This window comes from Siniperca chuatsi, linkage group LG16 (genome assembly GCF_020085105.1).
Source record: "Siniperca chuatsi isolate FFG_IHB_CAS linkage group LG16, ASM2008510v1, whole genome shotgun sequence".
In the NCBI taxonomy this organism is placed as follows: Eukaryota; Metazoa; Chordata; class Actinopteri; order Centrarchiformes; family Sinipercidae; genus Siniperca; species Siniperca chuatsi.
The window spans coordinates 18,713,275-18,727,374 of record NC_058057.1 but is presented as its reverse complement, the minus strand read 5'-3'; positions in this window follow the sequence as shown (position 1 = coordinate 18,727,374).

The window sequence follows — 14,100 nt, the reverse complement described above, 5'->3', positions numbered from 1 at the left end:
ACTATACGGCAGAGCTGCTGTATTGGATTGCATTAGATTGTACAGGTGTACCTAATAAAGTGGCCGCTGAGACAAAATAGTCATAAATAAAGTGAGGAGACAAGGAAGTTGCAGAAAAACAAAACAAAACAAAACAACAACACAAAAGCAAAAAACTGCTTTTGAGGAAATTGATGGAAATAACACTTTATTTTACAAGCCATCATTATCTAATAATATCTATTTATTAGGAACTTTACATGACTATTTAATCTGGTACTAATTATAGGGAAAATAGAGACAGAGTTCTCAGACGTTTTTTAATTAGAGTTTAGTTAGTTATAAGCAACTGTTAATTTCCTTGAAAGAAGAGACTCGGTTTCTGAGGTGGGTGTTTGGGGGACCTCAACTCACAACCTCAGTAATCCTGTTTACAACCCTGCACCTGATAACATAAATATGTTATGATCCCATATGCCATGTTAAGTGTAAATTATTCATCTGAAAAGAAGGCAGTAAAATGAATTATAAATGTAGTGTTGAGCATGGAAAATAATTATCTTTATGCAGTGGATTAAAAATAGAAAGTTACCCAAAGTTTAAATACTCTGTTTAAGTAAGAGTACCTCAAAACTTTGCGTAAGTATAGTAGGCCTAATTAAATGAAATTAATGAAAAGAGTAAATGCACACCTCTGATGACGATGGTGGTCTACTGATCCTTTATTTCACCTACCTTCAGTCATGATGGGGCATGAGGGGGAGTTGTTAAAGGACTGTGTAGGCCTACTTATGGGTGCAAAGTTTGTGCTAATGTTTTTGCTTTCCTTGCCGTGTGATAAAAACAAACAAACCGTGTGTTTTCTCAATCTGTGTGAATAAAGGTGTTGGGGAAATTACTTTGGGTTAATGTTTCACTGATTGGCCATACTGTACGGTCATGCCTAACTCACCAACCTCTCAGACTTTGATCATGGAGTTGAGTGAGTTCAACCGGCAATAATTGATTCCTCGCTGATAAAACAAAAGTCCTAACAGCTCCAGGAAGAGAAAAGAGAAGATCAACACCAAACGCGCTCACTCTCTCCCCGTCCACGATTATGCATTCTGCATACAGTAACGATAGATGACATAACAGTCGTTATCAGCCACTTGAGCACGGAGAGTGCGAGGGGGATTGCATCAGCTCATCACATTACAAACGACATGAGGACTTCAAGTTTGATTGATTGTTATCAGGACTTGTGCCGACTTTCTATGCATTCATTTTTGTCTTTTGTTTAGCACCTTTAAACTGTCTTTACCCCACATGCATGGTATTCTGTCTTTCAGCACAAACTCACCTATAATCTGACGTATAAAGCTGCCAGGAACACAAAATACATGAAAAATAACACAGGTGCCAATAAAAATGTACAAATCTTTAGTGATAATCACTCAAAATATTATTATAGTTATAACAGTTCAAGTTTGTGAACGACATAGTTTCACTATTCATACACACAAATACAGCAGAAAAATGTCAGAAATAAAACAAAAAAACGTCTTTTTACATGTGAAGGGATTTTTTACAAACTCATTTTTGTGCCTCTTTCATTGAAAGTCTGTGTGTGCCATTGTAAATCACTGAAAATATTAATAATTCATTCACTAACAAAGGCCACGTCAAGAAAGATATGGGTAGTTTATTGTATATTATGGATGGAGGAGAGCCAAGATGATGTTGGAGGAATGGATTAAGGGTCCAGAGGGAGTGATGAAAGGATGGAGGGATGGGGGAATGAAGGAGTGAAGGGGTGAGGGCACAGGGATGAAGGGATAAGGAGAGGAAGGGTGAGTGGGGGAAATCAGGGTCGTGGGCGGATAGATGTAGGATATATAAATAACATGATGTTAATATAAATATAACATGCTGAGTGTATTCACAGATGAATAGACAGACACCGGAGGGTAAAAGTAAAAGTTCTCATGCATCAGAATGAACCCCTTTCAAAGTTACATTAGTATATATTGTAAATATAAATAAATATCGTAACTAATGCATAAATGTGTAAGCAGCATTTTAATGTTGTAGCTGATTTTAACCACTTGAACAACATTTGGGCAGTTTAATCATCAACAATGCATCATATAATATTAACTTGTCATATGTTTTGTATGTAAAATATTTATCTGCAAAGTAACTTTCAAATAAATGTAGTGGAGTAAAAAGTCGAATATTTTGTATAAATATAAAGCACCATAATGGAAATACTGAAATAAAGTAAAAGTACCTTAAAATTTAATTTAGGTGCAGTACTTAAAGTAAATGACTGACTAATGACCATGAATAATGATCATGAACCTCAGCAGATTGTCCACCATTGTTTCTGATTCTTTACTTGAGATAACATGGGGTTCTCAACCTTGGGGTCGGGGCCCCTCATTGGGTCTCAAGAGGAATCTGAGGGGTCACAAGACAATTAAAGGGATAAAAAAGAAAGAAAGACATATTTGTCACTGTATTACCTTTTACCTTATGCTATAATTAAAGTATTTTTAATGGGATTTTAAGGGGATAATTAATGGATAAATTAATGGATTGTAATATATTAAAGAGCAACTTAACACCAGGCTGAAAAACAGTGCTTTGCTGCCCTCTCTGGTTAAAGGTTTCAAGCCTTTTTCAGCTCTGAACACAGCCAGCGTCACTGTTGATGCTCACTGTTGCACCTGTAACCACACCAATCAGTGATGTCACAGGGTCCTGGAGTACATCTGTACATCACTACAGCAAGGGGAGAAGTTAAATCACTGGAGGTCAGCAAAAACAAGATTTTCAGGGGGTATTAAAAAATTAAGTTGCTGTTTAAGGTATTTTTCATGTATTATATGCGTTATATATATACAGTATATATGGGGTTTTTAAAGGGTTTACATTTGCCTTTTAAGAATACCTTGTATACCTTTTTCACATATTAAATTGATAATTAAGGGATTTGTTTGCTGATGTTGGCATTTAGCTCAATGCAATGATGTGCAAAGTGATTAAGACGTGGATAAAAACAACTGATTCGATTAAAAACTGAATTAGCAACAAAAAATTAATAAATAAACAAAAGACATTACATGATAAACAAGCTAATTTTTATAATGTTACAATATAGTGATGATTTGTTGCTCAGACCTGATCAGTGACTCATGCTGTGATGCATTTTGTCGTACGTAATGCTCTTAATGTTTGCTGTTACGCAATGTGTTTGTTGCTCTTCCTTTCTCTCCTGATGTCCTCCTCCTCCAGCTCACACATTTTATGGTTCACATTTATCTTTGGAAACAAACACAGTGTTTGTACATGCCTCATCCCTCTCCAAGCCAACACACACACACACATCCTTGTACTTCTATCTTTGTGAGGACCGTCATTGATATAATGCATTCCCTAGCCCTGTATCCTAATCTTAACCATCACAACTAAATGCCTAACCCTTACCCTAACCTAATTCTAACCTAACCCTTAAAACCAAGTCTTAACCTTCAAACAGCCCTTTGAAGTTGTGAGGACCGGCCAAAATGTCCTCCCTTTCCAAAAATGTCCTCACTCTGTAGGTAAAAAACGTGTTTCAGTCCTAACTATGTAGCAAGTACACACACACACACACACCCACACACACAATAACTAACAAGAGGAATTCTGTGAAAACAGCGGACTCACTGCTGGAAGTACGCTCCCTCCCAACCAGCGCAGCGCATAACTGACTTATTTGGTTTTGATATGCTCCCCTCCCACACACACACAGATACACACACATCTGCCTAGCAAAATATAATTAAATAAAAGTGTGTATCACACTCATTTTCTTTATATCTGCCCTCTGTAAAGCCTGTGATATAATTAAACCACATTTGATGGTGAATTTTACACTTTTTAGCCACACTAGCGGCATGACGTTAGCGGTTAGAAATGTCAGTTGGTTGGTCCACCACTTTGATGCAGACTGAAATATCTCAACAGCTATTAAAAGGATCACCATGAAATTTTACACAGACATTCATGGTCTCAAGAGAATGAAACCTAGTCAAGTCAAGTAAGTTTTATTTACTGTACATAGCCCAAAATCACAAATCACAATTTGCCTCAAGGGGCTTTACAATCTGTACATCATACAACACCCTCTGTCCTTAGTCCCTCGATTCTGATAAAAACCTTTTAACAGGGAAAAAATGGAAGAAACCACAGGAAGAGCAACAGAGGAGGGATCCCTCTCCCAGGACAGACACACATGCAATAATTGTCGTTTGTACAGAATAGATTCAAAACAGAAAATCATAGTATATACAATTATGATGACAAAATGTAGACTGTAAAACATGAGTGAAGATGATGGATCCAGGAGGCCAACTGAGCAGCTTCAGGTGTCACCCACTAAGTAGGAGTAGTAACCTACTGACTTTTCCTCTAGCGCCACCAGCAGATTGACGTTTCTGGTTTTTAGTTTTATGTCTCAACAACAACTGGATTGCTATGACATTTAGTACAGATATTCATGTCCCCTTCAGGATGAATTGTAATAATTTTGGTGACCTTTTAACTGTCATCTCCTGATTTCATTGAATGTTCTACATTGTAGGAGGAAGTGCATCTCTGTTTCAACCTCACCCGTCGAACAGTGAGCACATATTTTGCTTTCTTTTGGTTGCCAGGATGTCTTCCTTTTTCAATTGCCAGTTTGTGGTCACTGAGCCTGTACTTGGTTAGATCTGTCTCTACTTTCTGTCTCTGACAGTAGAGAGATATTCTGCCAATTCATCATCTCTTTTTAGGGCCAGATAACATTCAGATCTACTTTGGCTTTTAGTTTCTTCTTTCCAATGTTCCAAAAAGGTTTCTTTACATTGTGTTATAATTTGGTTTCTTCTGACTGCTGTTTGGAAAGCAGTGCTGTTGTGAGACTGGTCAAAGTGTGTCTGAGGGGGGGCAATTAGTCTCAGCACCAACTGACATAGGGGACTCTTTTCTGGGCTCAGCTCTTGGGTTTGGAGGGCTTTGGTATGGAGGGTGTCTAGGGGGCTGGATTTAAGGTGATTAAAAAATTCTTCACTTTCTCCAAGTGTTTGCAGAGTCTTGTGTACTTAGAGCTTTTCAGCAACAAAAACAGTCCTGGGTTCTTTTATTTCTCTTCTTTTTTTCTTCAGTTACATTTATTGCACTGTTTGGACTCACTCCTCTGATGTCTGCAGCTGCTGTCCCAGCATGCACTGGGTGGAAGACACAGAGTCCATCAGAGGGAAAGTACACACAGATCCACATACAGTTTACACCCTCCATGCCTGACTTGCTTGTGTTTGAAACGTGTGACAGAGGCAACTCTGGTGAACATGCAAATATAATTCAGGAAAGACGAGGTAAGGGAAACCTACAGGCTTCCTGCTGTCATGTGACAGTGTCAACAACCAAACTGCTGACATGCATGACAAGCGAAATATTAGCTGGTTTTATTAGTCTTCTATGATAGTAAACTAAATGTTTTTGGGTTTTGAACTACTAGTCAGACAAAACAAGCAAATAATTTGCAGATTATTCTGTAATGAAAATAATCATTAATCATCATAACGCCTACTTCATATAAACTGGGGCCATTGTCAAACTAGTGCAACTTAATGTAAATATGCACATTTTTGACAATTGCTGATCCATTTTTGTAAAAGAGGACGACCACAAAGATTTTATTTTATCAGCAATGTTTCAACCACACTCTTTTTGCTTTGTAAACATGCCTTGAAAAAGACACTTGAAAAAAATGGACAACAAAACGTGATAACAGTAAAATCTTTGGAAGTCAAGTCATCCTCTCGCATTCACCAGATAACTCATGCTGACTGATCAGTTGTCGAACCCCTGAAATTTAGCCTTTCAGAAATGCTCTTCAGAGTGGATACATCATAATACAGTGGTTACAGTAATACAGTATATCTGACATATATTCACACATGCGTACATAATATAACACAGATACACATTAACAGAATTTTTAGATCCTTAAGAAAATGTACACGTAAACTCACTAACCTCTGCAATATGATCTCCTTTTTATGCAGATGTATTGTCTGCATCGTCTGCCCTTCTTGTTCTGTCGTCTGTTTACAACAGAAAGAGAGAGCAATCCCTTCACTAAACAAGTCATAATGTTATCTCAGCATTGGGAGGACAAACTGGAGATGTTTGCCGTGTTATCTAGACTTTCAATACAGACTAAATCAGTTAGCCAACAATTTGGCAATTCCCAGGCTTAAGAGATAACATTCTGCACAGAAAGTGATCTCCAGTTCGCATAAAGGAATTTATTCTTTCATTTAATTACATTTCCAGCCATCTGGCCTCACAATATGACCATGTAACAGGCAGAGAATCAGGCCTCGGGGTGTTTGTGCCAAACTCAATATCTGACTGAAAGCTGCCACACTGATTCAGTCGGGTGAGCAGGGAAAACTGGGATAGTACGTTATCACTCTTCTTGTTCATGTGTTTCTTTGAAGATATTGTTGCTTAAAGCTGCTCAGATTAAGACTTTTAAATTAGAATCGGATGAAATAACTATGTATAATGTGAAAAGTGTCTCACATAGTGATGAACCCACAGACAATTATCACCTGACTCTGCAGCTGCATTTTAATGCTTTTCAGCCCATTGTTTAGGTTTTACAGCTCACAACTTTACTGTTTCGTTTCACTCTCACTGCTCTCATCAAAGTCGTTTCCAACAGCAGCAGGCGGCTGTTTTTAGCGAAAAAGCTCTGATAATCCACAACAGCAGACAGACACAGTTAGCGACTAGCTTGCGAACATAGTGGAGTTTGTCAGTTGGACACAAACAGAACAGAAAATGATTTGTGTCTGCTGGATGTGAACTCACAACTTTAAGGGGTCAATGTTGCTTGTTTTTTACAATCAATTAATGCAGGTTTAATAGTTCAACATTTTGGAAAATACACAGATTCACTTTCTTGCCAAGAGTTAGAGGAGAAGATCGATACACTCTCATGTCTGTGTGTTAAGGAGCTGGATATTAGCTTGGGTACTATATCTTAGCTTAAAGACTGGAAACAGGAGGAAACAGCTAGCCTGACACCGTCCAAAAATTACAAAATCCACCTCTGAAGCTCACTAATTAACATGTTATATCTCCTTTGATTAATTGTACACTAACAGAAATGTAACAACAACAAATTTATGGTTTTACGGAAAAGTTACGTGCTATTTCTTGGCAAATGAGAGGCTGCACAGAAGTGCTGGGAACACAACGTTCTGTTCCTGAGTTACATTATGTAACTCCAAACAAGATACAATGTGTTCATTAGTGAGTTTTAGAGCTGCTAGTAGGTGTATTTTTGTACTTTGGAGAGAAGCTAGCTGTTTCCCCATGGCCTCCCACTGTTTTTATGCTAAGCTAAGCTAATCGCCTCCCAGCTCTAAATTTATGCTTCACACACACAGACGAGAATGGTATTGATCTTCTCATCTTTCTGCAAGAAAGTAAAAAATTGTAATTGTACTTATCAGTTTTTTACTTGTAAATACAACGTCCATATTATTAATTACAACTGGGAAATCCAGATTTTCTCGAAAGTTACAATACATCCAGCTTGATGCTTAATAATGTGCCTGAAAACCAAACACACATGGATGTCGCTCGTCAGTCGAAGTCCGTTGTTCAAGGTAATTACACCTACATTTAATGGATATAGTGCTATTTTCAGCCCCTTACACAACCAACTCTGCAATCTTACTAAACTGTCTGACATGAACACTTGCAAGTCATAAACATCTATCTCTACCATCCCATATGTGAAAGTGGCATAAGCATATTTTTCAAGATGTCAAACTACTCCTATAATTGATACTTCCATGCAGGGATCTTTGGTAGTAAAACAACTCATGGGTCATAAATGAACAGTATTAAATAGTGTCAGTTACTTTGAACCTGTAAATGCTAACCCTTCAGGCCATTACAAGGTGTTATTGAACTTAATTTTACAGTTTCTTTATGCCTGCTAATCCAACAGCTCAGACCATGATGAGCTATGAGAGTATTCAGCTCCCAGCTCAGATTCACTGACCTTAGTACGCAGTCCACAGAGGCTTTTCTAGTGAAATGGGACACTGGACAAAGGCCAGTGAAAAAGGGGATGTCAGCAAATCAGAGTTTTTTTCACTGCACTCATGTGATCTGCCCTGAACTTCCTTCCCTATAGTCACACCAGAGGGCAGCGAGACGATTTCAATTCCAGTCAGATGCTAAAGAACATGTCTGTTATTTCATGGCTTTGAGATTACATAATGAAGTTATGTAGATCTTAGTGGCTGTGTATTGAGACAGATAAGGAAAAGGCTGGGTACATGAAATTAGAAGAGCTAGCAACAGTTAAGTTGCTGTTAGCAACAGTTAAGTAACAGTACAGTGAGTGAAATGTCACAAAAGCAACAGCTTTATACAGTGGTATTAAGCTGTTATACCCCTCAGATGTCTGTATTGTTTATATCATAATCCTTCTGTTTAATTTTCTTTCTGTCTGTTTCCAGGAACTACCCCTCATTTCCCTCCTTATCACCCTGCTCACACTTCATTTTAATGTCTCCACACAACACGTGATAACAGCTGGATTCAAGCAGCGGTAGAGGAAGTACTCAGATCCTTTTCTTAAGTAAAAGTAGTAGTACCACAGTGTAAAGATACTCCATTACACGTAACCTACACTAAAAAGTTCAGAAGTATTATAAGCAAAATATACTTAAAATATCAAAATATTTCATTATGCCGAATGGCTCATTTATAGAGTGTAAGCAGCATTTTAATGTTGTACTTTAATGGCTTTACTGTTGGGTAGTTTAATTCGCAACTGTGTATCATTTTTCATCAACTCATCAAATGATGTGAACTAACTCGTAATTATAGCTGTCAGATAAATGTAGTGGAGTAAAAAGTACAATATTTTCCTCTGAAATGTTGTAGAGTAGATGTAAAGTAGCATAAAATGGAAATACTCAAGTAAAGTACTTCATTAGTGTACTTAAGTACACTACTTGAGAAAATGTACTTAGCAGTGCCGTAGTCAGGATTTAGTTAAATATGCTTCTTCACTTTCTTGTAGAGAGGTAGATCAATACCACTCCTATGTTTGTCAGTTAAATATAAGGTTGTGTGTAAAATCTACGACTAGTGGTTTGACTTACTGGAGTCTCAGCTGGCCACTGCGCTCAGCAAAGAAATAGTTTGACGCATAACCCACTGTAAAACCCCAAATTGATCTTTTTACACTTTGATTTTTGAATGGATTAAACAAATGAGATATAAAGTGTTAATTAACGAGCTTTAGAGGTGCTGGTAGGCAGAGTTTGTTACCTTCGGACAAAGCCAGGCTAGCTGCTTCCCTCTGTTTCCAGTCTTTATGCTAAGCTAAGCTAACTGCTGGCTGCAGCCTTTTATTTACTGTATTGACATCAGAGTGATGTCAATCTTCTCATCTAAATCTTGGCAAGAAAGTGAAAAAGTATATTTACCAAAATGTCAAACTATTCCTTTACATATATTGAGTCGAAAATATACTGGAATCAGTCTAGAAAATATCCACCAAGCGCAAATTTTCAAAAGAAATACTGACAACATAAACCTCAGTGTCTGGCCTGGTACATAGTTACTTTCCAACATTGGATTCAATATAGTTGTTTCCAGTTATTTATTTAGTTTAATAATCTTGAAATTTAGGCTGATAAGCTAAGGCATCTTCGCACAAATATATGCAAAACTATGTCTTCAGATCATATTATGAGTTCAGAAGTCAGGTTATCACATAAGTACATTTTATTGTTAGACAATTTAATTTAATGTTAGACTAATAGTAGTGAGAGCTGTGAGATATATCATACACACTCGATATTAAGCATTTAACATCACAAGGGGGAATAACATGTTCTCTGAAAGGTAACAATCATCATACAACATATAAAAGTGTCCACACGTGACTGTTTCAGTGGAAAGAGAGCTCTAACGTCAGTATCTGTGTTTTGTGCCCGGCTCATCATGTGACTGTTAGTTCACTTCAGTGTGGAGTGCACAAAGCCTGACAGATGTGTATAGGGGCCTCTATCTGAACCAGCCTGACACTCAAACAAAGCTCACATTCAGCTGAGTCTGTGTCTGTTCACGGCACTTCACTGCTTGTTTCTTCCCCGAAGGAGCGAATAGGCCCGATTGTCTTTTAATGTGCTGCACAACAAGCTCTTAAAGTTTAAGCGAGGTGAAACGTATTCCTAATCCACTACACACTTCACTGCAAATGTTTATCTACTAACTTCTCTGTCAGGTATTCTTCTGAAGCACCCTTCCTTCTGTTCGTTGTTGTTCAGTAAGGAATGTGTTCATTTACATGGATTAATATTTGTTCAGGAGGTGTGGTGGCAAGTTGTTTGTTTGATCAAACTTTTCAGGTTTTTCATCTCAAGAATGTGAAATATGAGTTCTCAAAACAAAAAAAGTTTCTCCACCCAAATCTGTATAACAGGACTCATACCACCTGTGATGATTATCTCAACAAACTGAGATATTACAGCAGAGATAAAGAAATAATGAGGCTAACAGCTTGTTTGAAGTCTCTTAGCAGCTAAAATGGTGAGAGTCTACCCTCTAGTGGTGTGTTTGAGTGCATGTCAAAGGAGTTTCCTGTCCGAGAAAAACAGGCCAGGGCACAGGTTAGTTGATCCCATGTTTTATCTATTCTTTATCATTATATAAGCATTTTATATTATATCCCGAGGCTGTAGGAAGGCAAGTTTATTTGTATACATCAGAACAACATTTAAAGACTCACTTCATATCTAGCTTCATTGCTAGCCTGACGATGAATCCTCTTTAGGTGGAAGGCTGCCTGTCCTTTTATACAGAGAGGTCATGATGTGTCTTCAAATTGAGAAACTGAGAATCTTTTTAAATGGATCACTTAAAAAAAACCCTTTTATTTGATTACTTTTTTTGTGCTAATAGCATGTATATTTTTTCTTTTATCTCTTCTGTTATATTTTGGATAAATTTTATTTTCACTTGTGGACATTGTTTTAGGTATATCTATTTTTGATCCTTGTATTTTTGCAGTACACTCCCATATTTATGATATACAGGGTCCACTGTAATATGTTCTCTTCTGTCATTAAAATATAGGAATTAACTTTATGTTTACGCTCAATATGGGGAGTTGGCAACTGTCAACTTGTACTTTTTTTTCCTTCAGTCATTGCTGTTTGTAATGTAATGTTTGAATTGGGAAAAAATAATGAATAAAGTGTTAAAGTAGAACATTTAAAAACATGACAAAAAGAAAAAAAAGAAACATTTAAATTTAATAAATAACAAATAAAAAGGACCATAAATACAGTTATAGTGCAGTAATAAGTTGCCCCAAATTCAATAAAGGAATTTAAAGTGCAGAAGAGAAATTAATCACTTCAGTCTGAATCCACTGAAACTCAAACTGAGAGCAGAGCGTCAACGTGTTCACTTTGACCTGGAAGTGAAGGGTCATCCCGTTCCTTTTACTTTTAAGTGGTGAAAATAGTTTTCTAAAAAATATAGCAACTTCTGATCAATCCTTATCAATTTCAGGCTAACAATTTCAGGTTAGCCCCACCCACTTCCGGTTTAAGCACCACCCACGTCCGATTTAGCCCCGCCCATTCTGAGTGGGCTATGAATACAGACAATTTAGTTGGTTGAACAGATAAAGATACAGATACAGATGATGGTGCACTCGCTCATCCCTCTGTATTGATACTAAATGACTAAATAATCACATTCAATTTGTTAGCAAATTTTGAGAGTCAAATTAATTAAAAAGTACTCACTATATGTGATAGTGGCTGTGTTAGCTTCACGTTAACTTCTATTTCTAGCGGGATTTTCTAAACCAGATGTAGGGTTTTCTTACTTCTTTTTTTCAGTTTTATGACTAACTTTAACTGAGAAAATTATTAGAACTATCATAAGATAACATTTATGAATGACGCTCATTGTCTGATATTGAATGTTTGGCTTTACTGAGATCTGATCCGACTGTGGGATTAAAAAAACTAATGGTTCAAACAAATAATAATAATAAATTATTATGGCCTGTGGCAGCATTCAGAATGACAACATTTTCTGACTAAGATATGAATAAAGTGGGCGACAGTAAATCTACAGTGCAGATCCACATGCTCACAATAATGGAAATCGTAGGCTAAACAATAAGGCATAAAGGCATAAAATATGGAAATTACATGTTGTTCTTAATAATCACATGGTCGACAATCGCTCCTTACAGAGGAGCAACATACTCAAATGCTGATTTTTTTCCTTGTGCGGACTTTATGACTTTGAAAAAGACATGACCCTGGCGTCCGGATGTGGATGTGTCCTGTTGCAGCTTGCTAGTCAATAATGGCTGTCAAGCGACCTCTTATGGTCTCAAGTGCTCAGAAGCCAAAATTATAACCAGCCACATAACAGGAGCATGATGTAGATTGTTGTTCGCACCAGTATTAGTGGTGTTCAGGCTTTTGGGACCAATCTGTGCTTCCCCCCTGAGTCACACTGACTCACTGTCTATATATGACACGTCCTGATAAGCTCTGGGAGATTATGAGGTTTATGTATCAGGATCAGCTCCAGTGTATGTTTAAAAAAAGGAACTTAGACACATTACAGTATAGAGGGAAGTTTTTTTAATATCTTTTAAAATAGAAGTAATGGATTCACTAACAAAGGAAATTACTTTAAAGCACCTATTTAGCATTTATAAGCAGTATATAAACATTGAATAAATGGTTTATAACACATTATAAGTAGTTGTAAGCAGATATAACCCCACACATAAGTGGAGGCTGGTGTATAAACAGATAATAAATGACAATATAGTGAACCACAGTTGTAATAATATAAAAAGTCTTCATAGGAGAAGTTATAATTGTTGAAAATTACTGTACATTAATTATCACTTTAAAACTACATTATAGTGTATTAGAAACAATTCCTCAAATGTTTGTTTACTGCATATAAATGCTAAATAGTGGGACTCAAAGTAAAGTGTTACCCAAATTATCTTAGCTACAGTGTTAGAAATAAATAATGTAATGAAATCAAGGGATCTGAAGCCTCAGTCTATATGGTGATGTGACACCACCTGTTGCAATTGATAGATAAATAGCTGCAAAATAAAAATCACCCACCAAATTTCATTTTTATTATGTTTACTTGAAGTGACATACAGTACAAATGAAGGTTTAGGCCTAAAAATCATCACAGTCCAAATAAGAATAAAGCAGAATAAAACAGGAGAAAGATCATGACTCACAGTGGCTCAATTTCTTTGGCTTTCCACATGTCACCTTTTCTCACGTAACATAAAACAATTAATCCAGTTTAGGCAGTCAGGGCAAAACATTTAAGAGTCACGTTTTATTGGATTTTTCTGTGAATAACAAACTGAACACCCAATCAATGTGCTCGAATGCATCAAACTCCAAACACAAACACCTAGTGTGACCCACAAGCACAGGACTGGACTGGGACGTGGGCGACAACGCATGAGATGATATGAGGAGGGGGTCTAAAAGCTCTTGTCTGTACGGTCTAGACCTGCTCTATAGAACAAGTGCAACAAGATAACATCTTTTATGAATTGGTGCTATATAAATAAATTAAATTGAATTGTCATGTGTCCGAACACACAGGTGTCTCTCCACCAAACAACATCAGAGCCCGGTGATCACCGTCGGAGCCCCGCGGCCGCTCGCTCAGTGAGGTTAATATGGATTTAATGGAGGGAATCACTTTAGAGGATTATCACTGTCATCTGTTTGGATTACAGGGAGAGTTTACCTGCCCATCTGTCACCTTCAAGCTGAACTAGACACACTGCCTTTACATGTCGCAGGACTCGATGCCCTCATATACTTCATGTACTGTACGTAAACATAACTACAGACTGGGCCTCTGGCTTTGAGATGAGGAAAGTCAGGGATGTAATAAAGGGGAAACCCACCAAAACTCACCCTAGATTCCTTTTTTTATGTGAGCTAAGGTAATAGAATTCAGATATACAGTGCTAGACTGATC